This window comes from Littorina saxatilis, linkage group LG5, assembly GCF_037325665.1.
Source record: "Littorina saxatilis isolate snail1 linkage group LG5, US_GU_Lsax_2.0, whole genome shotgun sequence".
In the NCBI taxonomy this organism is placed as follows: Eukaryota; Metazoa; Mollusca; class Gastropoda; order Littorinimorpha; family Littorinidae; genus Littorina; species Littorina saxatilis.
Genome location: NC_090249.1, coordinates 49386466 through 49395758, shown reverse-complemented (window position 1 = coordinate 49395758; position 9293 = coordinate 49386466). Strand labels below are relative to the sequence as shown.

The window sequence follows — 9293 nt, the reverse complement described above, 5'->3', positions numbered from 1 at the left end:
ACCACCCCACTCCCATCTTCTCCCCCTCTCTGTCTCTCTTTCCGTCTCTACCCCCCCCCCCTCTCTTTCTCCCTCTCCCTCCCTCCATTGCACCCCCCTTCCAAGCCCTCTCTCTCTCTCTCTCTCTCTCTCTCTCTCTCACACCAAGAGCCACTGCATCGACCAGTGTTCGCATGATGAAACGTTGGTAGTCGCTTTGTTACCTCAATGCCGGTTGTGATTGCTTTACCTGATGTCGGTTTTTTCTCCCTCTCGCTTCATCGGGCGTTTCGTCACGCTTTGAGCGACTGGCACATTTACATCGGAACGGTTGTCCAGTGCATCGCCTGTGTGAGTGTGTGTGCGAATCACAGGAGCTTGCATCAAATCACAGTATAATACTGCAGTTAGGATAAAGGCAGGGATGGCCAAAACGGCTGCCCGATCGCCAGGGGCAAGTACAACTTACGCCGGGCTAGTAGAAACCGCCTACCAGTGACAATTCTGGTCAAATGCAAAACAACTTTTGTTGGTACTATCGATTTTCAAAGCCATATAAACACTGGGAAACCCTGTTCATCGCTGACCACAGCCCGGTTGTCTATCGAATCACCGCTATTTTGTGACTTTCTAACGGTTACAATTTTAGTGTATGGTAGTACCGGGCAAGTGAAATGTGTTGCGGGCTAGTGGATTTCTTTAAGTTGTGAGATTTGGCCATCCCTGTAAAGGGGTAGGATACGTGGATCGACCGGCGCTTTGATGCAAGCTCCTGTGGTGGGAATGTTACGTGAAATGTCAAGTTGGCCGAAAGTATGTGTGGGATGGGGGTAGTGGTCTATTTTTTTTTGTTGCTTTTGCCTGTCAAAAATTAATGCGGAAATAATTTCTGACGCTGCCATTGGAGTGCATTGCTGATAGTTCTTTCTTTCTTTTTTACTTCCATGTGTTCTCTGTATTGATGGCAAAGGAATGCCTTTTACCGAATCTTCTGTATGTGTGCATTTAGAAAGTTTGAGTGGAAAAGGGAACAGCGTGTGTGTGTGTGTGTGTGTGTGTGTGTGTGTGTGTGTCTGTCTGTCTGTCTGTGTGCGTGCGTGCGTGCGTGCGTGCTTGTGCGTATGTGTTTGTTGTTGTTCTGTGTGTGTGGGTGCATGCGTGCGTGCGTGCGTGTGCGCTTGCGTGCGCGCGCGCGTGTGTGTGTGTGTGTGTGTGTGTGTGTCATCATCAACATCATGATCATCATTATCTTCATCATCATCATCATCATCATCATCATCATTATCATCATCATTCTTCATCGCCGTTTTGCATCTTTACTTGCACTCTGTTTACCAATTTCAGCAGCCTGGCTCGAACCACACCGACACTCAAATTCCCTCAATTTCCCCATCGAGCGTGTGATTTGATTTGAGGAATACGCAGATACAAAAAATGGCAATATCTGTTGAATCCCATAATTCTATAACATCCAATCATTGCACGCGATCTGGCCCAAATTGGATCCGGTTTTGGAAACTGGTTTTGTGTTACGTCAACCTCCATCGTGTCAATGTTATAAAACTATTGGCCCCGGGGAATGATGGGAACGAGTTGAGTGGAGTCGTTGCAAGGGATGTTGATGGGTTTAGCGTCAGCTACACATTTTTGTTTTGGAAATGTGCAAACGCCGTTCTCTCTTAGAGTCCCTTTTTGTATGGAAAATAGGTCGTGTGAAGAATAGCCGCAGTGTTAGGCCTCAATTTTATTGGACGAAGTCGACTTCGCGAAATCTACTTCACGACACAGGCTGCACAAAGCTTTGGCACTGAATCGTTGGTTAAAAAGACTTCGCGAAATCTACTTCACGACACAGGCTGCACAAAGCTTTGGCACTGAATCGTTGGTTAAAGTGTAACTAAACAAGCAAAAAGGAAAAACATCGTTCAGCAACCTTTACACTTTGATATGAAGAAGGGCTTCATATACTGTCGAACTGCGAAAAAAAAAATTTTTTTCTCTCACTCGGACACTGTTTGACGGACGTGTGAAGTGCGCGCCAGGAACGACAATCTTCTTAGTTTACCTGATTAATGCCCTTAATTTTTGGTTCTGGTACTTTCAGTTCCGGCTGTTGTCATCAATCTACCAAAATAAAAGATCAAACGGAGTTTTCGATTTTTATTTCATGGTTCAGAAAAATATTGCTTATTTTCTGAAGTCAACCGTTTTAGCGAATCTTTCTTTGATTCTTAAAAGTCATTTCAGATTTTTGAAAAATAGTTAACGGTTAGTAATTACCAATATATCGTAAACAAACATATCGATAGGTTTTGGTAAGAAGACACAAGTGCGATGAATGTGGTACCAGTATTTTTGTGGTAAGTAAGGATGCATTTCTTTGCTGTAAGCACATTTACAATGCACATTTAATCTGTTTAGCAACATAAACGAAAGCATGGTACAGTGCCGCTTGTTTGTGGTCTATCTTTTCGCGGCAGATGCGTAACAATTAGGGTCTCAGTTGGAAAAAGCTGCTCGGAACCAGAGCAGATTTGGCTTGGGTTCTTTGAGTGTGAATGATCGACGAGTGGCTTGACATTTTTAACGAATCATTACTGTAGCCTACTTGAAACCATCATCTGTTTCAGATCTGAATTTGTCATCAGTTATGATTGAGCAGTCTCATAGGAATCGTCCATAACATTTTAAACCGAAAAAGGGCAGACGATTCTGAATCACACAAGCTGCTGTACAAAATCAGATCTAAAACGATATTTTGAACTGCGACGTCTGCGTAAATGCCCTGTAACAAAATACCTTGTCCTGGTCATGTGTATACACATCAGCTTCTATTGGGAAGATCAGTATTTTATATTAATCACAAATACAAGATTAGAAATAGTTCTGAAGATCGCCTTTGATTTCAGTTTCAGCGGCAAACTAGCAGATCTGTCCAAACCCGCATCGTTTCATGGTTGAAACTTGAATAATCCCAAATAGATCTGAGTGGGGGTAAGTTTTATAGTATTTCAATTTTTTACGGCAAGTGGATGTCTATGGTGAAGACTACAGTTATATGATTTTTTTGTTGTAATATTAAAATGATTGTTCTTTATTTACACAATTGAATAATTTGTATTTATTTGTTTGCAGATAACGGCATACTGAGTGCTCCAAGAACATACGCCTGCTGGCATTTTGTGTCTTTTCTGAAGACGTCGAGGCAAGCAGAAGTCACGGTCCTGGCCACACACACACAATGACATGAACAAGAAATGATATTTTTTCATGGGCATATCCAGTATCAAAACTTTATTACCATGCAAACGCAACGATTAGAATTTAGAGAAGGTCATCGGTCACACACACACACACACACACACACACTGGGCGGATCCGGAGGGGGGTTCCGGGGTTTCCGGACCACTTAGGAGCCGGCCTTTGTATTCTAAGTGACGATTTTGGAAAGAAGTTGGCTAATTAGTTTGCTCAGGTTGCGCCAGATCGATCAATTGTCCTTGTTGTGATTCAAATTCTTCTTCTTAATATATTTACTTTTTTGGAAGGTGTATTAGGGGATGTTTCTTGGCTCAGATTGATCCATTTTCCTTGTTTTTATCAACATTTGTCGGACCCCCCCCCCCCCCCCCCCCCAAGGAGGTTGAACGCTTCGCGTCTTCAACTAAACGCTTCGCATCGTCAAATTGTCCCTAAAAGAAATTTGGAAACTCCCCCTTAAAAATGATGTGATCCGCCCCAGCACACACACAAACACACACAAATAGAGAAGTAATAAATGGATACAGTTTTTCTTTATTTTATTTTTATTTTTCTTTATCTAAATTACAATCAGATGTGGTCGTAGAACAGGCACTGTAAACAAAACCTAGCATGATATACCACTTGTGTGATGTTTCGGTCAATATCTTTATTTTCCTTTCAGAAATACATTGGCGTTTTGAATGTCAAGGGAAGTGATACAAATGCTGCAGCGGGCTATCAAGAACGCGAAGGCAAACAAGGTAAATACCTACTTCTGACATTAGTTTACTTATTAACTCTTTCTATACTGGCCATTATCTCCCCAGTCTCTCCCCAGAAACTGGCCATTTGCATGGGTTTGCAAAAAAATTCTCAAAAATAAACAAAACAAGATGCAGCCTTCAAACTCATAGGTTTTATTGTGAATATATTGCTAAAACATATGCCAAAGTTTGGTTTCATTGTTGTGAAAAAAATAAAAATATGATGTCCAGAATTTATGGGTATATTTTACGCAATACGAAAAAGGGGGTATGTATTTTGACTTAGAAGCATTTTTTCTTATGAAGGCTCTGTTTGCAACAAAACTGTTTCTGTTTACTTGTATGAAGATTGTGCTTACACAAAAACATAACAAATACCAACTGATTTTCCATTTGGTGGTCATGTAAGCATTGTGAACATGTCCGAAAAATCTGATCACACACCATGTGGTCGACATGCAAACCTGAACGGCCAGTGTATGGTGGCAGAGTTGGAAAATAGGAAAAGTCTTGATGCCAATCCTTCATCAAAAACCGAAGAAAATCGTCATTGTAATAAGTTTGCTTTATTCTAAATCAAACGACTAGGATAGATGACAGAAACAACGACAAACACATTCAATTCTATGTAAAACATACACAATGCTCACGTTAACAAGCTGGCCATAACAATGTGCCCATCGTGCATGAAGTGTGGCTTTGGTCGGATCAGTAGCCGTGCTTTGTCTGCGATACTAAACATGAAATTTTGTTAAAGCGACGATTTAGCAATGTTGCTGCTGCTGCTGTCTGTTTTTTTCACGACATCTCGTTTTTTCCCCTCCTGATTCTGAGAAGAAGCTGTTTAATTGTGATATCAGGCCTAGGAACCCCTGATTTTCACTTGGAGCATTCTCAAAGAAACTTAGCGTATGTTAAGAAAAATGAGTGTACTCCACACTTTGTCTTTTGTTGTTCGTTGTCGTTGCATGTCTACCGTTCCACAGCCACCTACTATAGCTGATGGGGTCTATGTCGACCAAAAGAATGGGATTCACTGAAGGTCGAGTTCCTGTAGGTGGATTCTCTGTATACCTAAGACTTTAAAATTGGCAATCTTGTATACAGGGAATACCACAGGGTGTAGTTCCTGTAGCGTTTTGCTAATATCAATGAAAGTCACGTCATGCTTAGCGACATCGTTAGAATTTGATGTTTTTCGATCTTTTTTTGATATTTCTTAGAAATTCGAGTATGGTTTGCAAGTGTTATTGAAAAACTGCACCCTGTGGGATTCCCTGTATACTAGATTGCCAATTTTAAAGTCTTAGGTATACAGGGAATCTACCTGCAGGAACTCCACCTACAGAGAATCCCACTCTTTTGGTCGACATAGACCCAATCAGCCCCACTATAAGTGCAAGTGTTAAATGACGTATTTCCACAAAAGACTGCTTGCAGAGAATCATGTGATGCCAATGACAGGTAAGGACATGTGGTAATACATACTACGTTTTGGAACCAGGGAAAATGCAGCACAAATTATTTATCAACCAAATTGATTGACTTGTGCACCACGACAAAAATTTTCTTTGATCCATAAAAAGTTTTTTGCCAGAAAAATTGCTCTGAACATCAAGTACCCTGCAAGTTGTCACACATTTACATTATTGAAATAAAAAGAAAACACACCAGTAACCAGGTTAGGTACGTTAATATCTATAACCAATATCTCGGCACGTTACTGCCTTCTTCGGGATGGTAAGCTGAACATTATTGAACAAAATAATCGGTTTAGATTGTATACTTTGATTCCTGAACGAAGAAGCAGAGGTACTGCATACAACTAGGACTGTAATATCAGCTTTTTCCTGAAACACACACACATACACTAATAAAATTAATGCAATGTCATTGTATGAAGCCAGAACAATCACTAACTTACATAGTTGGTCACACAATTACCCATCACTAAATCGAAGTCGGGTGGATTCAATGACTAAAGCAGTAAAGGCTTTGAAAAAACCCTCATCACAAAACATCCCCCCCCAAAAAAAAATTTGTTTAACAAAAATAAATAAAACAGGTTGTGTATATAGTGCAGTAAACACCATGCAGGTACAAGCAAAGATTTGACAGTGATTATCCTTGTTTTATATAGCACACATTTTCTAGTTTTAATCTCTCTCTCTCTCTCTCTCTCTCTCTCTCTCTCTCTCTCTCTCTCTCTCTCTCTCTCTCTCTCTCTCTCTCTCTCTCTGGAAAGTAATTTATTGACCTGTGGGTTATTTGCGTTTGTATACACATTGGTGATTCGTAATCTATGTCGAAAGAGATTGTCAAACAATATTACATGGGGTGTCTTAAAAAAAATGTATATCAACAAAATCTGTCATTATTATCAGGCACACGGTTTTAACAAAGCTATGTCACGGAATGCAACATAAGTGGCTTAAAAAGTCGTGTTTTTGTGTGTGCAGGATATTCGCTAGGACAGGACCTCAAGCTGAACCAACACAACAGCGATGCATTCTTCCATGGCTTCCACAAAAGTCTTTCACCTACAGCGGGCTTTGCATACAGATAATTCTTTAGACCAATTATCCCTCTGTTCCCATGTTAAACATGGAATAATTCTGGACAAATGCGAGGACGTTAGCTTTTTTTTAATTTTATTTTTTTATCATTTTACTTATCATTAAAACTTGTTTAGATTTCGATTCGTAAACCATTTACAGTAATCCTTTGTTTTTTAACTTTGTTCATCTTACCACAGTCACTTCGTTGTTTAGATTTATCATTAAATTTGTTACCATTATGCAGGAAAAATGTAGAATAAAACCAGGAGAGCTTTTGGTAGAAGATATTTCCTGTGTCAAAAGTTAATGCTTATTCTGATTGATGGGTGCTCCAAACTAAGTTATTTTGACTGCCTTATTCGAATTCATTTCCAAGACAGGGCTGAGAAGTGGAGAAGCTTAGGAGAATATCGTAAAAATTGTCTGGGTGTTTATGCAAAACTTTCGAATATGTAGATTTTAAATACTGTTAAGTGACAGAAATGCTATAACTTCTACACCAATTGACTGGATAACTTCATATTCAGCATACTTAAACTTGATTTTATGCATGTGCAGTTCACAAAGTGGCAAATTTGTAGGTTAAATTATCTAACTTTTGCATCACCAATGACACCAACGCTTTCGTGTCTGAGGATTGCCCTGAACCTAGCTGTAACTGCATGCTTTCTTCAGGTCATCGATAGCCTGGGGGTTGAAGGGGATGTTTTTACATACTCAGACATTCAAAATAATCAAAAAGGTAAAAGCCTGAAGGGTTTAAATTAGGTAAAAATGGCTACCGGTCAATGTCAAAACTCGTTCTGTTTAGTCGACCCCCGAATTTGGCAAAAAAAATTAAAATTGCACAAAAGTCAGACCATTCAATTTACAAAATTGCCACTTACTGGAAAGGCAGAACATAAACTGAAGTTAATGAATACCATATATAAAATAATTGGTTCAACAGATGCAGAAGTAATTTGCATGGTTGTGGGTGTCCTTTTTAGGGGGGTCAACCCTGTAGAAGAGACGATTTTCTTTAATTATCAATCCGTAATTTATTGTTTGTTATGCATACAAGATTAACATTGACAAATACTTCAAGACTCCTCATTGATCTTAAGAAATGTTGTGTTTTTTTTTGTTACTGACTGATTCACTTTCTATTCACTTTACTCTACATAAGTCACGACAAGAAAAGCAAGGGAGGTAATTTCTTCGGAAGAGGTAATTCTCTCCCCTCAGAACGATTGTTGTAGTTTGTTTGATTTTGTTCCCTTCTAATAAGTATTATTTAAAATAGATCTTTACATCTTGATGTGAAAGGCGCAGTACCCCCCTCCCCCCAGGATGTTAAATTCTAGGTTGTGTCCATGTAAAATCCTGATCCTAGTCAAGATCCGAGTTGGTTTTTCATGCAACTGTGCCTCTTTATGCCACTCAATTAGACATACTTTGCAATCCATAATTGCACGAAACTAAGTACAGGAAATACGTTGTTGTCGTGTTTTTAATATTACATAATGAAATAAAAAATGTCACAACTGGTTTCGTGTTGGGCTTTCTCTCTCTGTCTGAATCTCATAATTACTTCCTTCTGAGGCCTGAAGTGTGTTGCAGGCATTGTTCAGCTTACATTTATTGTTACAATTTTTGTGGATATGTTATTAAGTGTGTCTGTGTTTCTATCATTCGTTATCAGTGTGGTTAAAAAAAAAAGCACACGTCAAAGTAATTTACCCTTCATCATTATCAAAACATGCAGATACAGGTAATAAATATTTGTGATACTTTAAACAAATACAATGTTTGTGTGTTGCGTTTTTTCTTTTTTTTTCAGAGCAAACACACATCGTATTTATTCAAACGTGTATATTCTGCACTTTCTAATACCCTGCATGGATCTCCAAATCAAGAATAATGAAAAGTCGTCTAATAGCCCTGCGGCACTCACACGAACATGATAGAAGCTTGCATGCATGCACCCAGGCTCGCTGTCTTCGGCTAAAAGAGCTTACCATTGGATCTTCGCTCAGACAAATGTAGCTGTCTTGTCCACTTGCTCCTGTCGCATAGATCTGCAATGTGCAACATCATCTTTGATTAATAAGTCTGAGGCACAGACAAACACACACGCGCGCACATTTGCGAGAGAATGCACGTCAGTCTATTCAATCAAACAGTATAAAAACATACCACAGACGTGGTGGTGGAAACTGGACATTCGCTGTATAACAAAATCAAGAGATTCATTTGTGTGTGTATGTTTAAAAAAGTTCATCTTGCGCACATTCAGTCTGTATTGTAACAGGACCCATCCCGTAAAAACTTCGAACAGATCTATTAAATTCTGAAATCCTTGACAAGTTTTTTTTCCAATCATCTGTATCTGACCGAAGTAAAAAAATCAGCCAGTACACGCATCTACCCCCTTACACGACAATACATATGTGGCGAAAAAAGGAATCGAGAGGGGGGGGGGGGGGGGGGGGGGGGGGAACAAGGAATAAATTAGATCCAGAAATAATTCCACTTCATCATTCCAAAATTCAAGTGTGAAGTGATCAGATACTGTGGTAAAGATACGTGCTTAGTATCACAACTGAAAATACAAGCCCTAGGGTTTTAAATCAAGGAAACAATTAAAGTTAAGGAAAGATCAACAGAAAATTGAGAAATGTCGAGAACATGTAAAATATTGTACTTACAATCCGTTTCAGCATGCTCTTCGAATAATAATCTCCCAGTCAGCCTCGTGCTTACGACT

At 39.4% G+C, this 9293-nt stretch overlaps 1 long non-coding RNA gene across 2 annotated transcripts; it reads left to right on the top strand.

Moving 5' to 3' along the window:
- The first annotated feature begins 1894 nt into the window (after positions 1-1894).
- Positions 1895-9018, top strand: LOC138967363 (uncharacterized). Of its 2 annotated transcripts, XR_011455933.1 has the most exons (3): positions 1895-2973; positions 3115-3983; positions 6446-9018. It is a non-coding gene; the product is annotated as an uncharacterized lncRNA (long non-coding RNA). The 2 variants fall into 2 exon arrangements; XR_011455932.1 differs by having other exon boundaries at positions 1895-3983.
- The last annotated feature ends 275 nt before the right edge of the window (positions 9019-9293 follow it).